Source organism: Heterocephalus glaber, unplaced genomic scaffold (assembly GCF_053883595.1).
Source record: "Heterocephalus glaber isolate CG9 unplaced genomic scaffold, H.glaber_assembly_v1.0 deba00001813, whole genome shotgun sequence".
Classification (NCBI taxonomy): Eukaryota; Metazoa; Chordata; class Mammalia; order Rodentia; family Bathyergidae; genus Heterocephalus; species Heterocephalus glaber.
This window is the reverse complement of record NW_028258484.1, coordinates 1827481-1847793: the sequence shown is the minus strand read 5'-3', so window position 1 is coordinate 1847793 and position 20313 is coordinate 1827481.

The following is a 20313-nucleotide window of genomic DNA, read 5'->3' as shown; positions in this document are numbered from 1 at the left end:
ACCTCCAAAACTGAGCTAGAATAAACCCTTTCTCTTTATAACTTGATTATTTCATATATTTCATGCAGATTTCAAAAGGAGATCTGAGAGGCCAGGCAGTATGTGACAAGGTTAGAGTCCCTGCAGGTAGCCCGTGAGAGGGTGACCTGGGCACTGCGAGAGTGAGGTAGAAGCTGCAGTGCAGACCCCAGGAAGTTGGAGATGCCAGGAACATGCAGTGTCTGTCAAGGAAAGCTACAGGCAGTGAGCAGAGCCAGCCTGAGGGTGCTATATGGACAGCAACTAGCCAGGCCATATAGGTGGGGCTGCTGGAGCCCTCTGGAGCTCACATCATACCACTGCATGCCCCAGATACCAGTCATGGAGCTACAGATTTAATGATTACCTTGTTGGGTTTTGATCTTGGTTTGGTTCCATCCATGCTTTTTTCCTCCTAGTATGAGGGACCCATACATGGAGCTATATTCTTAGTCCTATTTGTTTTGAGTCAGGGTCTTGCTAAGTTGTGAATTTGCCCAGCCTGAGCTCAAACTTGAGACCCTCTTACTTCAGCCTGCCAGAGTGCTGGAATTACAGGTATGCACCACCACACCCAGATCCATCCCTCCTTTCCATACCCCATTTCTCCCCTTTTTTTTGGTACTGGGGATTGAACTCAGGGTGGGTTCTTGCTCTTGCTTGTGGGGCAGGCGCAGAAGGCAGAACCACTGAGCTAAATCCTTGGCCCCATTTCTCCCTTTTGAAATGGAAATGCTTACCCTGTGCCTTTGTTGAAAATATGTAACTTTAAAAAATATTTTTTATAGGGTTTCACACAGTTGAGATTTCCCTTGATTCTTAGAGGAAACTTTGGACTTAGGCTGTTGAGCAATGCTGGGACTGTTGAGACTTTGAGAAAATAATTAGTGCATTTTTAGTTGTATGCAGGATAGTTGTGTTTAGTGGAATGATGACCTTATTTTTGTATTTATGTGGAGATTAAATATGATTTGGAGATTAAGTGTGATTTGGCTTCACACTGATAAGGGGTGGACTTGTGATGATTAATCTTGGTTGTCAGTGAAGGACCCTAGTTAGCAAAACACTCCATATTGCTGCTTGACCCACCTGCCTGCCCTTTAGATGAACTCAGAAGGAGGAAGCTTAAAAACCTCCTCCCCTTAGAAAGTCTGTTTAGAAATAACAATCAACTATTGTTTTACAAATGTTCTAAAAGCAGGACGTTCCACTTCTGTACCTTTCCCTTGCTTTACTAGTTCTATCCCATAGGGGGACCTAGAAACTGTTGGCCTCAAAGGTGTATAAAACATGTTTGTCAACCCCCAGTCGAGACTCGAGTCTGATGCTCGGCTCGCACTCCTGTGTGGATTTAATATCAGTCTCTGGTTGGTTCTCGCTGGGTCTAACAGTCAACTTGATTGGATGGAGAAAAGTCTAGGAAGTTAGTAAAGCACACTTGTCGGTGTGTCTGTGAGAATGCTTTCAGAGATAATTGGCATGTGGGACAGTAAAATGAAGGGGAGACCCACCCTGAAAGTGGTGGCATTGTCCAATAGGCTGGGGCCCAGATGGAATGAAAACAGGAGAAAAGGAGGAAAGCAGTGAGGGTCATGCTTACTCTCCTGCTCTCGCTCCTTCTCATGCTCTGACTCCCTCTTACCTTCTCATTCCCTCTTGCTCTCACTTTCTTGCTCTCTCTGCTCCCAGCTGCCATGAAGTGAGCAGCTTTTCTCTACCACACCTTCCCACAATGGTGTTTCTGCCACACCACAGGCCTAGAAGCAGTGGGACTGGCTATCAGCTGAAGCCTCTGAAATCATGACCCAAAATAAACCTTTCCTCCTTTGAGTTTTCAGGTATTTTGCCCTAAAGACAACACATCAGGATCAGGTATTCTGGTTTTTTGTTTTTTTTTTTTTTTTTGGTACCTGGGATCCAACTCACAACCTTGCACTTGTAAGGCAGGCACAGTGCCACTGACCTAAATCCCCGGCCCAAGTATTCTGTTCTTAATAATAGAATATGGGCTAAAACAATCACACAAAATCCTTCCTAAATTTCTCCATGTATAATTCTTTTTTTTTTTTTTTTGGTACTGGGGTTCGAACTCGGGTCCTTGCACTTGTGCAACAGGCGGTGAAACCACTGAGCTAAATCCCCAGCCCTTCATGTATAATTCTTCAGATTCTATGCTGAGAAGTAAATCTCACTTAGATACTGATGACACTTAGCATCTCTTTTTAAGCCACTTTTTCCTAACCTCTTATTTTAAATTGTAGATGTAAACTGTACAAACAGAATCTCTGTATCTCTTCTCTCGGCTTCCCCTAATGTTAACATTCTATCCAGCCATAGTGCAATTGCTAAAGCTAGGAAGTGTGTACTGGTACTGTGCCTTTAAGTACAAATCCTGTTTGACTTTGACCAGGGTTCCTCCTATAATACTGCACTGGATTGCCACGTTTTCTTGGTCTCCTCCCATCTGACAGCTCATCTTTCATGACCTTGACACTTGGGAAGTATAGTGCTTGGGTGTTTTATAGGATGTCCTTCAACTTTCGTGGGTCTGAAGCCTCAGTGGAATAAGATTTTGGCAGGAATGCCACCAAAATGATGTGACCTTCTCAGTATCTCTTATTAGCCTTGATTACTTGGTTATGACAGTGTCTGCTGGGTTTCTTCATTATAAATCTATTCTTCCCTTGATTGTTAATATCTTGTGGGGCAATACTTAGAGACTGCAAATATCTTGTTCCTCTTCAAACTTTGTCTACTATTAATTTTAGTATCTACCAATTGATTTTGACTCAACAACCCACCAAGCTTTCCAACAGGAGGATGCACCTTATTTACTTGAAGTTGAGTTGAAAATAGCACAAATAAGTGGATGAAATACGAACTGGAAATATTTTCTTAACATTTGCTTCTTGGTTTGTTTGTTTGAGGTTTTTTTGGAGACGGGGTCTCGCTGTGTAGTTCACGCTGACCTCAAACTCATATCCCCCTGCCTCAGCCTCTTGAGTGCAAGGATTACAGGTGTGTGCCATCATGCCCAGCTAATGTTTGCCTCTGCAGGACAAGATTGTTACTCTGGATGGAGCTTCCTGGCTGTTCCCATGATCCCTTTATTACTTACATAGAATAGGTATAAATCTTCTTTCCTATTAGATCTAAGGAGTAAGTAGACAGAAATGAGTGGGGGTAACAGAAAGTGGGTATTGTGCTTCTCTTCCTAGCTGTGTAACTCTAGGAAAGTGACACACTGCCTCTGAGATCCAGTTTCCTCATCTCTAAAACACATTGTACAGGGTTAAAATGAGAATTAAAGGTGATGTTTCCTTGCTTGCTTACCCCTACAGGCTGTCACCTGCTTCCTCCCTGCAGTGACCTCCTTTCAGGTAGGTAAGTCTTCAGAGGACGTGGCCCTGGAAGAAGAGACCATCTGTGAGAACAGTCAGCCAGAGGCTTCTCTATGGACAGACTCCCCCAGGGGCTCTTCACTCTTTAGCCAGGAAAAGCTCACCCAAATCAGGCTCCCTTAAGTCATCATCACTCCTAAAGCTCAAGGCAGAGAAGAATGACCTGGCAAAATTGGGGAAGAACCACTCCTCAGCCTTCTTTTCCTTGTCCATCATCAATAGCATCTGCTCCTTCTCCTCCTTTTTCTCCTCCTCTCTGTCTAAGAACAGTGGTGATCTGAAGGCTCACTCTGCCTTGGACTCAGGTATCTGTGGCACTCCCAAGGTCAAGGCCAAGAAGACCTCCTGGGCGAAGCCAACAGTCTGGCCAAGGCATTCCTGAATTGAGTAGAGTGTCAAGAGTCAAGAGAAGATGGATATCAGGACTTTCATCAAACCTATAGGCCAGCTCCAGGGAGCCTTAAAGGCTCTCTACAAGTGAGGATTCACAACTGCTCGCCTCCCCAGCCTCTGAAGGGTTCAAGAGAGGCTCAGCCATTATCATCATCCTTCTGGATTTCACTCCCTGGTTTTCCCCCCAGAAAGGAGTGGAAAGTGCAAGCCACCTCCTGCAAATGCTGGAGAAGCTGTAAAGTGGATGGTGGTATGTGAGGTTTGAGGAATTGCAGGGCTGGGTGCCCTCACACAGTCTGGTTCCTGACCAGAACAAGCAGCTGATGTGTGGGGAATTGGCTGACGAATGAATACTTAAAGTGCAGGGCAAAAGCATGCAGGCTCTGTGAGAGGTGAATGGTTAAAGTTTAGGTTAGTGAGGCATATTGTGTCTGGCGTTGGCCTTCCCCTTTCCCCAAGAAAACTGCCTGGCCTTGAGACAGATTTTTGCCCAAACTGCTTTTTTCTTTAGAAAGATTGTAAAAATGATAAACTATATATTGGTACAAAAGCCAAACAGAAATGTCCTAAATGTAAAATAGGATATCACTGGGCCAGTCCATGGTGCTCCAAATTTGGTAATGAATGAGGGAAACCCTATTTCAAAAAATGGGAAAGGGATACAACTCCTTGCAAGTAAAAATAGGGAGGCAATCATAAGATGTTAACATTCTAGAGTGGGAGTCACACCAGAATCACAAGAGCCCATTGTTACCAATTTTAGCTAATTGATAAATTTACTTTTGGCTTTCAATTTGAGTTGTTATGTTTGTTTAATATGCTTAAAATGGTCTTGTGCACAAATTCTTAGACTACGATTACAAGGTTAATACGATCTTCTGCTTCAGTAGAGGGCATCACAGTGAGTAAAATATATCCCATTCCATACTTGTTAAATGTAATTATGTACTTTAGCATAATGGTAGCCAACTGTGCATCTCAGTAGGTGTGCACGGGTTATAAAGGAAGCAATCTTTGTGTTCAGCCACTTGGTACGACAAATGGCAAGGTGTATGCATGTGTGCAAAGGTGTCAAATCAAGATTTTTACATAATTCTCCATGTAACATTTTTGTGTGTGTATCCCTAGGCATCTTGGGGGTTAAATTAGTATGCCCATACTATACTTTTGTAAGGTACCATACTTTGCCATAATGGTAACCGGGTGTGGCTCATAGTAGCTGTGGCTGGGGAACATAGGAATCCATCTGTGCATTTGAAATGGAAAAAACAAAAGACAGAACCGAGACTGACAGTCTCAAAGCTTGGCAGAGACTGACAGTCTCAAGTCTGACATTCTAAGGCTTGCCTCTTCTGCTAAACCAGCGAAGGTCACTGTGCTGGGAAGATGAACTGCTGAAGGGCCAGGGATTTAGCTCAGTGGTTCCACCACCTGCCTCAAAAGCGAAAGGTCCGGAGTTCGATCCCCAGTACCAAAAACCAAAAAACCTGAAACACAGATGCTTATCTTCCTATGTCTTAAAGACAAACTGTAAAAACAACATTTACCTCCACCTCTATACCCTTTGCTAGGTTCTGCTTCTGGAAAATTCTGCTTGCTTCTCTGCCCTGGCTAGATAACATAAATATGAGAAGAAACAGGGCTCAGACTCTAGAAGGTGACTTCTGGGCCCACTAGCAATAATAAACCTGCCTTTCTCTTCATTTCTCTGAGTGCCACTCTCTTCCTTGGTCTGCCTGCCCTCCAAGTGCCACTTTACATTCACCTACTTGGCAGAGGAAGGGCAAGGCATGTATAGGAAGCAACAGTAGATGAGTTTTACACATGAAATGCTCATTGCTAAATTTCTGTGCATTTAGGATTTGTTTTTTTTTAAGTGTTTTCTTTTTATTTTTCTTACAGAATTAGCCCAATTCGGTACAGTGGTACATGAACAACCAGATTTGGAAGTTGGGAGGAGGTCGAAAGTGAGTGATCAGGTGACTCATGCACTGATGATGATGATGATGATGATGATGATGATGATGATGATAACTTTGAGTCATTTGAGCCAAAGTTCCTGTAACAGTGAAACAAAACAAGAATTGACCAATACAGACACAGAGAATGAAGACCTTGATTCAGATGGGGAAGAAAACAGCAATGTAGAGTACATATTTAACTAGTTGAAAGGCAAAATAAAAATGGTTCAATGCCTAGAACAAGGTCTGAAAATGTTAGGTTCTTGGCAGGGGTGAAACCTACTGGACAGAATGCCAACACTGTGATTCAGTGTTGGAAATTATAACAAAATATTGTACAAAATGTTGTGAAATATACAGATGATGAAATATAAGTTAAACATTCTGTGTACACTGATAAGTCATACTCAAAAATGTGTTTATTTAAAAAATGTGCTTTTTTCATCTTATTAAAAAGCTTCTGCACTGCAAAAGAAACCACTAAGAGAGCTAACAGACAACCTACAATATGGGAAAAATTTTTTAGCAGCTGTACCTCAAACAAAGGACTACTGCCTAGAATGTATAAAGAACTGAAAAAAATCAGACCCCCCAAATTCAAAGACCCAATTCAAAAATGGGCAGCTGAAATGAACAGACATTTCTCAAAGAAGTAAAAGCAGTAAACAAATATATGAAAAAAATGTTCAACATCACTCATCATTCTAGAGATACAGATGAAAACAACCCTGAGATTCCACCTCACCCCAGAAAGAATGGATGCTATCAAGAAATCAACAAATAACAAATGCTGGCGGGGTTGTGGGGAGAAAGGAACCCTTCTCCATTGTTGGTGGGAGTGCAGACTGGTGCAACCACTGTGGAAATCAGTATGGAGATACCTCAAAGAATCAGGACTAGAGGTCCCATTTGACCCAGCTATTCCCCTGCTGGGTATCTTCCCCAAAGAATTAAAAGAATCATACCACAGTGATATATGTGCACCCATGTTTATAGCGGCACAGTTTGTAATAGCTAAAGCTTGGAAGCACCCCAAGTGCCCATCAACTGGAGACTGGATAAAGAAAATGTGGTTTTTTAATAAAATGGAGTACTACTCAGCCATAAAGAACGACAAACTAGAGACATTTATAGCTAAATGGATGCATATTGAGGCCATCCTCTTAAGTGAAATAAATAGGACTCACGTGTAAATACTGAATAGTTTCTCTGGTGTGAGAAACTGATAGTGTAATCAAGGGTTAAAATGATTAAAATGAATAATTAATAATTTGAAATAGGAAAAAAGGTCCAAAGACGAATGAGTGAAGTGAGGGGAAGGAAAGGAAAAACTATGAGAAAAGAAAAAAAAATGGAAATGAAATCTATGTAAATAGGGAAGGGGGGAGGGGGTGAAGGGTGCACAAGTAATGGGGAAAAAAAAATAAGAACCAAGATATATCATGTACAGGTACAAACACCCAATGATAAATGTAAACGAATTGTATACCTAAAGTGTACAATTAAAAAAATGTGCTTTTTAAAAAAAATTTATTGGTACATTTTAGGTATAAAATATAATGACATTCATCATTGAAAATTTGCAGCTTTACATAGTTTCTTTTGGTTCTTGTTTTTCTCCCTTCCCCTGCCCTCCCTTCGACCTCTCCATCCCTCCCTATTTACAAAGACTTTGTTTCCATTTTTCCATTTTCTCTTATTAATTCCATTACCTTCTTTCCTTTTCCCTACCCCTCCCACTTCCCCTTCCCCTTTGCCCCTTTTCTTCCTAGTTCACATTATCTGTTATACCTTTTAGTCCTTCTTTGCACTTGCAGTTTCTCACACTGGAGAAACTATTTGGTATTTACATGTGTGTCCTATTTATTTCACTTAAGAGGATGGCCTCAATGTGCATCCATTTAGCTATAAATGTCTCTAATTTCTCATTTTTTATAGCTGAGTAGTACTCCATTTTATTTAAAAAACACATTTTCTTTACCTAGTCTCCAGTTGATGGGCATTTGGGCTGTTTCCAAGTTTTAGCTATTACAAATTGGGCTGCTGTGAACATGGGTGCACATATATCACTGTGGTATGATTCTTTTAATTCTTTGGGGAAGATACCCAGCAGGGGAATAGCTGGGTCAAATGGGACTTCCAGTCCTAGTTCCCTGAGGTATCTCCATACTGATTTCCACAGTGGTGGCACCAGTCTACACTCCCACCAGTAGTGGAGCAGGGTTCCTCTTTCCCCACAGCCCCACCAGCATTTGTTATTGGTTGATTTCATGATAACAGCCATTCTTTCTGGAGTGAGGTGGAATCTCAGCGTTGTTTTCATTTGTATCTCTCAAATGACCAGTGATGTTGAACATTTTTTCATATATTTATTTCCTATTTCTACTTCTTTATGTGAGAAATGTCTGTTCATTTCAGATGCCCATTTTTCAATTGGGTCTTTAAATTTGGGAGGTCTGATTTTTTTAAGTTCTTTATAGATTCAACATGGTAGACCTTTGTCTGAGGAAGAGCAGGTGAAGATTTTTTCCCACATTGTGTGTTGTCTCTTCACACTGCTGGTGGTTTCTCTTGCTGTGCAGAAGCTTTTAGTAAGAAGAGATCCCACTTGTTGATTGTTTGTGCTAGTTCATGGGCAACTGAGGTTTTGTTCATAAAGTCTTTTCCTATACCAATGTCTTCAAGAGTTCTACCTAACCTCTGTTCCAGCCGGTTCAGCATTTGTCATTTAATATTTAGATCTTTAATCCATTTCAATTTTAGTTTAGTGCATGGTGAGAGATATAGGTCTAGTTTTAGTCTTTGGCAAGTTGAAACTCAATTTCTCCAGCACCATTTATTAAAGAGGCCATCTTTCCTCCAGTGAGGGTGTTTGGCTCTTTTATCGAAGATGAGATGGCTGAGTGTGTCTAGCATTGTTTATGCATCTTGTAATCTGTTCCACTGGTCCTCAAGTCTGTTTCTTTGCCAGTATCATGCTGTTTTTATCACAGTAGCTTTTAAGTATAGTTTCAAGTTGGGGATTGTGATACCCCCTACCTTGTCTTTATTGCCTAGTACTGCTTTTGCTATTCTGGGTCTCTTCTTGTTCCAAATGAATTTTTGGATTGCTTTCTCAAGGTCTGTAAAGTATGCTGCTGGGATTTCAATTGGGATTGCATTGAATCTATATAGCAGTTTTGGAAGTATGGCCATTTTCACTATGTTGTTCCTTTCTACCCAGGAGCAGGGGATGTCTTTCCATTTTCTGATACCATCTTCAATCTCTCTTTTCAGAGACCTATAGTTTTCAGAGAAGAAGTCTTTGATTTCTTTTGTTAGGTTGATTCCTAGCTATTTCAGTTTTTTGGATGCTATTGTGAAGGGAATTGTTTGCCCTATTTCTCTCTCAGTGAGTCTGTTATTCGTGTAGAGGAAAGCTATTGAGTTTTGTGTATTGACCTTGTATCCAGCTACTTGACTGAATTTGGTTATTAAGTCTAGAAGACTTTTGGTGGAGTTCTTGGGGTCTTCTATATTCAGTATCATGTCATCTGCAAATAATGACAATTTGACTTCTTCATTTCCTATCTTTATTCCTTTTATTTCTCTTGTCTAATTGCTGTGGCTAATGTTTCCAAAACTATATTGAACAGGAGTGGTGATAGTGGGTATCCTTTTCTTGTTCCTGATTTTAGTGTGAAGGATTTCAGTTTTTGACCATTTAGTATGATACTGGCTGTTGTTTTTTCATAGTTGGCTTTTATCAGATTGAGGTACAGACCGTCTATTCTGATTTTTTGTAGTGTTTTTATCATAAATGCGTGTTGGACTTTGTCAAATGCTTTTTCTCCATCAATTGAGATGATCATATGATTTTTATCCTTGGCTCTATTGATATAGTGTATTACATTGATTGATTTGTGTATGCTGAACCATCCCTGCATTGCTGGGTTGAATCCCACTTGGTCAGGGTTTATGATCTTCTTGATGATCTTCTGCATTCTGTTTGCCAGTATCTCATTAAGGATTTTTGCATCTATGTTCATTAGTGAGATTGGTCTATAGTTTGGTTGGGTCTTTCTCTGCTTTGGGGATCAAGGTGATGCTTCCTTCCAGGAATGAATTTGGGAGTATTGCTGCCCTTTCAATTTCATTGAAGAGTTTAAACAGTAGTGACAGTAGTTCCTCTCTAAATGTCTTGTAGAATTCAGCAGTGAAGCCATCAGGACCCAGGCTTTTCTTAGTTGGTAAGTTTTTAATTATGTTTGAATTTCATTGATTGATATGGGGTTGTTAGGAATTTTTAGGCCTTCTTCGTTCAAGTTTGTTAATTCATACGTTTCTAGGAATCTGTCCAATTCTTCTGTGTTTTCCATCTTATTGGTGTATAGGTTCTTGAAGCAGGTATTGATGATCCTCTGGATTTCTGGTGGGTCTGTTGTAATTTCACCCTTTCCATTCCTAATTGCATGGATTTGGGCCTTTTCTTTCCTTTTTCTGATAAGGTTGCCTAAGGATTTGTCAATTTTGTTTATTCCTTCGAAGAACCAACTCTTGGCTTCATTGTTTTTTTGTATCATTCTCTTAGTCACCATTGCATTGATTTCTGCTCTGATTTAATAATTTCCTCCTTTGTATGAGCTTTGGGTTTGTCCTGCTCTTCTTTTTCTAAAAGCTTGAGGTTCAGCATCAGGTTGTTTAATTGGGCTCGGTCTGTTTTCCTAATATGAGTATTCACTGCTGTGAATTTCCCTTGTAAGACTGCTTTCATTGTGTCCCATACATTCTATTATGTTGTATTGGCATTGTCACTTAATTGTAGGAACTGTCTGATTTCTTCTTTGATTTCCTCTGTGACACATTGGTTATTCAGAAGTGTGTTGTGCAATTTCCATGTGTTTTTGAAATTCTTCCGGTTTCTTTTGCTATTGATCTCCAATTTCTTCGCACTGTGGTCTGATAATATACAGGTGATAACTTCAATTCCTTTGCACTTACTTAACCATGTTCTATGAGTGAGTATGTGGTCTATTTTGGAGAATGACCCATGTGCAGCTGAAAAGAATGTGTATTCTGATTTTGTGGGGTGGAAGACTCTGTAAACATGTGTTAAATGCATTTGTTCAAGGGTTTGAGTTCTAGTATTTTGTTATTTTGTTATTTTTTGTCTATTTGTGACAGTGGTATATTGAGGTCCCCCACTACTATTGTATTACTGCTTATATGATTTTTCATGTCCATTAGTATTTGTTTTATATAGTTGGGTGCACTAGTGTTTGGTTCATATATGTTAATGATTGTCATCTCTTCCTGTTGGATTGTTCCCTTTACAAGGATGTAGTGTCCTTCTTTGTCTCTCTTAATCAGTGTTGGTTTGAAATCCACTTGATCTGCAAAGAGGATAGCTACTCCTGCTTTTTTGGGGATTCCCATCTCTTGGAGTATTGTTTTCCATCCTTTAACTTTCAGTCTATGAGTTTCTTTTTGAATTAAGTGTGTTTGTTGTATGCAGTATATTGTTGGATCTTGCTTCTTGACCCATTCTGCTAGTCTATTTCTTTTGATTGGTGAATCGAGGCCATTAACATTGATGGTTATAACTGATACATATTAACTTATCCTTGTCATGACTTTTTCTTTTTGTTGGATTCTCCCCCTTTGCATTTAATTCTTGTCATCCCTGATGGATTCATTCTGCAGGGCTTCCTGGGGTTGTGATCCTCGTTGTCTTTTCCTAGGATATTGTCTAAAACTTTTTGGAGTGCTGCTTTGGTATTCATGAAGTTCCTAAGGTGCTCTTTGTTGTGAAAGTACCTTATTTCTCCATCAATTTTGAAAGGTAGTTTTGCAGGGTACATCAGTCTGGGTTGGAGGCTGTTTTTCTTTAGGGCTTGGAACACATCACTCCAAGTTCTTCTTGCCTTGAGGGTTTGCGTTGAGGGTTTGCCTTGATTCTGATGGGCTTTCCTTTGTATGTGATTTGTTTCTCTAACTGCTGTAGAACTTTGTTCTTCTGTTGGGTTTCTGGAATCTTAACAATTATTTGCCTATGTGTAGATTTTTCTTTATCACGGCTAGTTGGAGTCCTATATGCCTCACTTATCTGTATGTCAAGTTCTTTTCCCCTGCTTGGGAAGTTTTCTGCCATCACTTCTGTGAACAGTTTTTTTAATGTCCTCTGCACTCTCCTGTTTCTTCATTGACTCCAGTCAGTCTTACGTTATTCTTCTTTGCATCATCTAGCAGCTGCTGTATTGATTTCTCGTGGTCCCTTATAATTTTAAAGCAATTTTTCTTTTCCTGGTCACTAATTGCAATCTTATCTTCTATATCTGAAAATCTGTCCTCACATTGGCTCATTCTGCTGTGTAGACTTTCAGTGGAGTTTTTCATCTCCTGGAAATCTGTTTGCATCTGTTTTATTCATTCCATTTGTTTCCTATGTTGGGATTCCATCATTTTCCTCAGGTCCTCTCTAGATTTATTAATCATGTCTTACACTATGAGCACAATCTCTGCTGTTATCCGAGAAATTATTTCTCATGTCATTTTTTCCAGATTCTCTTTTGTTGCCAATTGAGGGAGTCCAGGTGGTTGTGTATCAGAGTGTTCCATCTTGTTTCCCTTTGGGGTTGCTGTAGGTGATCTCAAAGTCTGAGTTTTAGACTTGTTTACGTGTCTTCTCATTTTGACGGGGGTGTGGTGTGGCAGCCGGGAAGCCTCTGAGCTGGGATCAGTGGTACAGTGGCCCAGGAGCCTCCTCTGCACTGGCTAGCTGTAGTGAAGCTCTGACAAGTGCTGTGTTCAGATGGTGCCTTTTCTTTAAAACACCAAGTACTATGAGAGAGGAGCCTATATTAATTCACTTTACGTCCCCAGTACTGAGCACAGTGCCTAGCACACAGTGTGTTCACAGGAAGTACAACTTATGTACATAAATGATTCTTGTTCTGTGGTAAGGACCTGGTGAGGAAAGGTTAAATAATACAGATACATGTGCTTTCCCCCTTATTGTAGGACTGGCAGGAACTGTGGGTGGATGATGCCATCTGGAAGTTGCTGTTCTCCATGATATTCTTTGTCATCATGATTCTCTGGCAACCATCGACAAATAACCAAAGGTTCTTGGACTCTTTATTCTGTTGAGCCTGACATGTCTAGTCTTTATTGGGGCTGTTTCATCCTGCTTGTGTGGCTGACCTTTCATTTCCAACCCTTCCTGGTGGCCGAGCTAATGGCTTCAGTCTCCATTTCTTCCATGAGAGACTTTTGTTTGTATTTTCATTGTAATTTACATAGAAATTTATTTCTGATGTTATCTTGTAGGTTTTACAAGCAAGTAAACAAGCTTATGTGAAAATGTTGATGTCTATTCTAAGCACCCATTACATATTTGATATTTTATTTTATTGATATCTTATTTTCCTGCTAAGTACACATTATACAATATAATAAGACATTCCCGACAAAAGAAGAAGACAAGAAAAGTTACAAAAAACAGATTCACTGAGAGAGAAATAGGGCAATCCATTCCTTTCACAATAAGGTACAAGAACAGCCTGCCACATAGGAAAGAAAAGCTAAGCACGTGTGGTATCAGTGTAAGACTTGTGTATGGAACATGCAGTTGTCCTGTTTGAAGGCTGCTGTGGGTGTGACAGTTGAAGTAAAGATTATGTTTGTTGTAGAGTTCTTTTGGTATTTTTATTGTAGCTCATATAAGAATTTTTTGGGGGTACCAGAAATCAAACTCAGGACCTTGTGCTTGCCAGACAGGTCCAGAGCTCATATAGGAATTTATTCCTGTTATATTTTAGATTTTGATTTTGTGAACAAATATTTGATGTTGAAAATGATGTTTAAACTGGTATACACAAGTCACACTGGATGCTGGGGTGTGTCTTTCCTTTCCCTGGAGGGACTCATGAGTGCTGAGATACAGCTGGGGTACATGATGGCGCACACCTGGAATTCCCCCACTGGGAACCTGAGTTTGAGCCTGGCCTGAGGTACAGTGTGCATCTGAAATCTGGATTACAGAGCAAGATCCTGTCTCAAAAAGAGTTGTTTAGTGTTTCAGTACAAAGGGAGTAAAAATCCTGAGCTGTTATCGGTATCTTTCAGAGGCATAATGAAGGACCCAGGGGGGCTTGTCCTCCTTTTGCTCTAGAGACTTAGCAAAGGCTGACAGCCACGCAGATGGTTAGAATTAAAGTAACACTGCCCCAGTTTTGGTATGGCAGAGGTCATGGAATGAGTCTGGTGGCAACTGTTCCACCCATTCTATTATGAAGATGCAGGTCAAACACATCAAAGGTTCTCTTAGCTGAAAATGAAGACCCAGCACTCCTTTAGGAAAATGTTTCATACCACACACAAAGTCAGAGTTGTTGGAAAGGAGATTTTATTTTCTTCTTCCTATGCTATGGAAGAACATTATGTTCCTGTTTCATTTCCTCCCTCAAGGAGAAAAAGGATAGCAGTTCTCTGGGTCTCAGGACTAAGCTGCTCCCACAGGTCCTAGCCAAGACAAGACACGGAGACTGGTGACTGACTCCTATCTGCCAGCTAGCTGATCAACCACCACTGAAGGGCAGACAAGTGACTGAAAGGCAAGTTGTAGACTTGGCCTCAGAGACCAACAGTTCAAACCGTGAGGTGATCAAAATGATAAAGTAAACAGCACCCAGGATGCAGCTGTCCACGGAGCCCGCATCTCTGCATTCTGGCCACTTAAGTTAAGCAGTGTCTAAAGGGGCACAGCCTCCCAGCCTGTCACAGGAATGGTCAACTCCAGGCCCAAGGCTCTCTGACCATTCTCCTTGGCTTTGACTTTCAAGTGAAAGGGCAGGGTTCTAGCAAATCCTCCAAGCCAAGCCAGTCCAAGGAAGGTGTACCATGGCAGAGGCTCTGGACATACACAGGGAACCCTATGTACAGAACCCCTCTCAGGGGCTCTTCAGGGCTCTGAAGCTGAACCCTCATCTGAACCACCTAAGCAGCCAAGTGAATTACAAGGAGGCAAAGTAGCTCAATGGAAGTGTGAACAGGTGGATGGCCAGGGACTAAGACCCAGGAGACAGTAAGTTTCCTCAGCAGAGCTCTTCCAAACATGAGCTTCAAGGTTTCTTTCCTTTTCAAAAAGTCACAACCAAAATCCTGCTGTCCTGAACTCGTTTTCTAGGAATGAGCAACAGGGAAGAACCAAAATAAACTTGGGATAATGATGAGTGTATTTTTAGGCTAAGTGTGTGGTTTGCTAATTGAGAAGGTACCAAAAAGATCTCCAGACAGAGAAGTGGGAGCACTTGCTATTCCTTCAGGCAAAAGCGGAGCTACTGAACAGAAAGAGTGGTGAGGCAGCCACTGCATCTTTCCCATTTTTTAAAGGGAAGTATGTGTGACATGTTGCCTTCTCCATCCCAGCCTCTCAGAGAACCAGCTGCCTTCCATATTTTATGAGGAAAATTGTAAACCCACCAGTACCCGGGCTGAGTTCCCACTGCTGCTAGTTCTGAGGACGTATGAGACAGGGTCTTGCTTGTAGGATGACAAAGTTACAGTTTGGATTTTGTGAAGCATAGTTAAAAGTCAGAGCTGCCCCTAAAGACACAAAATAAACTTATTTCCCTTCCTAAAAAAATGTACAAAAAGAGAAAATGGTGTTTATTTGAAATGTGCAATACATATTATGAATCGAATGCTTTGTTGATATTTTATGTTCCTGTTTACTACAAATTGTATAATAAGAACCTCCTGACAAAACAGCAAGATAGCAAGATGTCTACTATGTCCTACAAAAAAGATAGGAAAGCAAAACACATGTGCTATCAGTGTAAATGATACATGCATGCTGTTTTCATGTGTGAAGACTGCTTTAGGTATGATAATTGAAGTAAAGATTATTTTTGTTGTAAAGTTCTATTGGTATTTTCATTATAATGATGGAGCAATAATACACAATAAGATTGGCCCTTGCCTTTCCCTTGCCTTGCCTCCATTTTTTTTTTTTTTCCACAAAATGTTTTGTCTCAGAAATGTGACAGTTTGTGCTGCTGGGCAGCAGCTCCTGCCCAATGTATCAAAATGTTTTGTGACTGAATTATGTGACCTTTCAGGAATGTTCTGTTAAATTCTGCCCCCTCTGCTTCAGGAATGTTCTGTAACTCTGCCCTCCTTGCTTCAGTGTGCATGCTCACCTATCCTGTAGATCCCTATTTAAGGAGGCTCTCATTTCTGGTAGAGCGCTCACACTTCAAGTATGAACTCCTCTGAGCCTGCCAGTGTAATAAACGTTTTCTCCACCTCTTCGAGTGACCATCAGATTCTAGAGTCTTCAAATTGAGAGAGCTGGGGTCCAGATCTGCCACACTGAGCTGTAAAGCTCAGCTGTGCCTTCGGAGCTGTGGCACTTGGCTGCAACCCTGAGCTGTAGGGCCGGGGATTTAGCGCAGTGGTTTTGCTGCCTGCTGCACAAGGACCACAGTTCAATCTCCAGTACCAAAAAAACCCCAAAAACAAAAACAAAAATACCCCATTGAGCTGTAACACTCAGCTGTGCCTCTGAGCTGTGGTACTTGGCTGCGACACTGAGCTATAACACTTGGCTATGGCACTGAGCTTCTCTGCCGCAACAGTAGTTCATATAGATATTTGTTATTTTTTAGACTTTAAGAAGTTGATGTTGAAAATGATGCTTATTTATAAACACTATTAAAAATTCAGTATTTAAAAATTTTTACACAATATAAAACTCAAAATTAAAATTAATTCATCAGTATAAATACTTCTAAAAAGATAAATGTGGGTGTTATACACCCCCATGATGCTCCTTTAATCTAAAATTGACATGATCCCCCAATAAGGGTACTTTTTCAAGGCTGTTTACAGATTTGTTGGCAGCCAGTCAGATTTAAAAATGTAACAATCTGAGACCAAAGGAAAAAAGAAAAAGAAGGACACTTTAAAATCCAAGTGGCTGCAGCGAAGTTTGTTTTAGCCTGTGGCAAGTACAGTGTTACCTCAGTTCATGAATGCTTTTGTTTGCAAGCAGTTTGGTTTGGCAAAATTTTTCTTTTGTTTGTGAACACTGTGTCAGGTGATAAACATGACTGCAGTCATCTTTCCTACATGAACATGAATATGGCTGTCTTTTCCAGAATCATGGGACAAATTAAGTTTGTGAACCAAGGGACCACTGTAGGACAGAGAAAATATAGAAGAAGCTTTAAGTATAGAGATACATTTTTGATGTGAGGATTTTGTATGATAAAGTTAAGAAAGAGGGAAATAATGACAGACCTGGAAGACTTAAGCATGTCAAAAAGTTTGTGGAAGATACAGTTTATAGAAAGAAATACGTATGTTTATTTTATGCTTTGCTCTTGTTAGTTTGATTAAGCCCAAACTATTTCTTTTAATAAATCCTTGTTGCTCAAAGAAGATTAGGGGGCTATAATCCTGACTCTCATCAGTCACTTCTCATTTCTCAGCTCTCCTCTCTGGTTTAACTGGTGCTTTCAGGCAAAGGGTATAATTCTCCTTTCTGAGATTAATATTAGCTGGGCCTGGGGGCCAGGTATTTAGCTCAGTGGCACTGCTCCTGGCTCAAAAGCACAAGGTCCTGAGTTCGATCCTCAGTACAAAAAAAAAAAAGGCTGGGCCTCGTAGTGCATGCTTTAATTCCAGCACTTAGAAGATGAGGCAGGAGGATTGCCACGAGTTTAGAGGCCAGCCTGGGCTACATAGTGAGTTCAAGGCCAACCTGAACTACACGGTGAAACCCTGTCTAAAAAAAAAAAAAATATATATATATATATATATATATATATATATATATGTATCTCATGAGCGTTTCTGCATGACTAGCAGAGACATCTATCTAAACTGGTCAGTGACAAAAAACAAGTCAAAACTGCCTCCTTGAGCAATTCCAACCTGGTTTGTGACACTCATTGCTGACTTCATGATATATTAAATATATTTATAATTCCTAAGTGTATGGGTCTTCAACAATGCAAAATTTTAAAAAATATCATACTAATGACTTCTAGCCTAAAAGTATTTATGATAATAAAATTTTAAACTCAAATCTCTGGCTTCTCCTTTTCTTGTTTTCTGTTTATGATAAAATATACATTGCCAATCTAACAGGCAGCTAGCCAAAAGATATAAATACTTTTTCAAGGTTTATGCTTAAATGATTATGTGTATGTCATACATGTGTTACAACACTTAAAGATGCTCAAACACTGTACAGTCCAAACAATGTCATATGAAATGCATCTGTGGACGGATGCATTCTTCTTAGATGATACTCTATTAAAAAATAACAAATTTAGATAAAAGTTTCTTTATGCCATTGAGTATGAGATCATGATTGGTATGCTAATATTATATTGCTCTTGATCTCAAGATTATTACATAAACTGTTTTCCTGCTAAGTGTGCGTTGTACTGTATAGTAGGAAACTCCTGACAAAACAGGAAGGTGAGGGCTGGGGATTTAGCTCAGTGGTTTTGTTGCCTGCTGCATAAGCGCAAGAACCCGAGTTCGATCCCCAGTACAAAAAAAAAAAAAAAACCAGGAAAACGAGAGAGATGACAAGAATGGCCTGCCGCACAGAAAAGGAAAGCTAAGCATGTGTGCTGTCAGTGTAAGCAATACATGTGCATGGAGTGTGCTGTTGTCATGTGTGAAGACTGCCTTAGGTGTGATAATTAAAGATTATTTTTGTTGTAGAGTTCTATCGGTATTTTCATGGTAGTTAATTTAGGAATTTATTTCTGTTATCATTTTTTTAGATTTTGTACACCAAAAATGTCAATGTTGAAAATTTTGATACTTTTTTTTTTTTTTTGGTACCAGGGATCAAACTCGGGTCCTTGCACTTGCGCAGCAGGTGGTGAAACCACTGAGCTAAATCCCCAGCCCAAATTTTGTACTTTCATCATCTAGAGAGTTTGTTTTTTTTTTGGTACCGGGGATTGAACTCAGGACCTTGCGCTTGTGAGGCAGGTGGCGGAACCACTGAGCTAAATCCCCGACCCTTGATACTTTTTTATAAGCACTCAATAAATATTAAAAATTCAGTACTTTACTTTTTATTTTTTCCTGTTAAGTACTCATTGTTTAATATAATAAAACTCATATATTAAAATTAATTCATCAATAAAAATATTCTAAAGAATAAACGTGGGTATTATACACCCACAACAATATGTCTTTCAGACAAAATTGGCATCATGTCAATTAAGATCTTTAAAAATGTCTAAGCTAAGAGTAGTAGGATATACCTATAATCTCAGTAGTTGGAGGATGAGGCGGGCAGATCACAAGCTTGAGACCAGCCTGGGGTACATAGTGAATTCAAGGCCAGCCTGGACTACAGATACAGACACTATCTCAAACAACAGCAACATCACCATCAGCAACAACAGCAGCAGCAGTAGCAAAACAACCAAACAAAGTCAAAGAATTATAGTTTTCTTTCTTTTTTTGGTTTGTTATGACAGGGTCTCACTATGTAGTCCAAGCTGGCCTCGAACTCGAAGCAATTCTCCTGCCTCAGCTTCCTGAGTGCTGGCATTGCAGGTGCATACCTCCATGCCCAGCTTAGCTGTGTCTTTTAAATGCTGTAGTCAGATGTGGGACACAGTGTCTGCGTCTTCCACTGCTTAGTGTCTCCCCACCCCTCTTTCTCTCCCTCCCTCCCTCCCTCCCTCCCTTCCTCCCTTAAGTCCTTCTTTCCTTTCCTTCCTTCCCTCTCTCCCTTCCTCCCACCCTTCCTCCCTCCTTCTCTCCCTCCCTCTCTCTTCTTCCAGTACTGGAGATTGAACCTAGGACCTTTGCATTGAACTACATCCCTAGGCCTTTGTTATTTTTTATTTTGAGACAGTCTCCCAAATTCACTAAATTGCTCAAGCTGGGCTCAATTTCACAATCTTCCTGCCTCAGCCTCCCAGAGTGCTGGATTACAGGCATGTACCACCAAGCCTGGCAAATACTAATTTCTTAACAGAAATAGTTTAACAAAACTGGACACATAAAGTATTTCTATAAATACTTGTTTGTTTTTGTCAGTATCGGTGATTGAACCCAGGGGATCCTGTAGATGCTAGGCAAGCAATGGACCACTGAGCTACATCCTCAGCCCTTTTAAACATTATTATTTAGGCTGGCTGTGGTGATATATGCCTGTAATCCCAGCAGTTGGGAAGCTGAGACACAAGGATTCTGGGTTGGAGCCCAGCATGGACAATTTAGACAGTGAGATCCTGTCTCAAAATAAAATATAAAAAGGTATAAGGATGTAGGGATATAGGGATGTAGTTCAGTGTGAAGGCCCTTGGTTCAAACCCTCAGATCCATTAAAAAAAAAAAAAGCCAAGCACGGTGGCCCATGCTTGTAATCTGTTTGAGGCCAACCTGGGCCATACAGTGAGCTCAAGGGCAGCTTGAACTACATAGCGAGACCCTGTCTCAAACCAAAAAAAAAAGTTTATTTCTGAGATAGTGTTTCACTATATTTCTCAACCTGGCCTCAAATTTGCAATCCT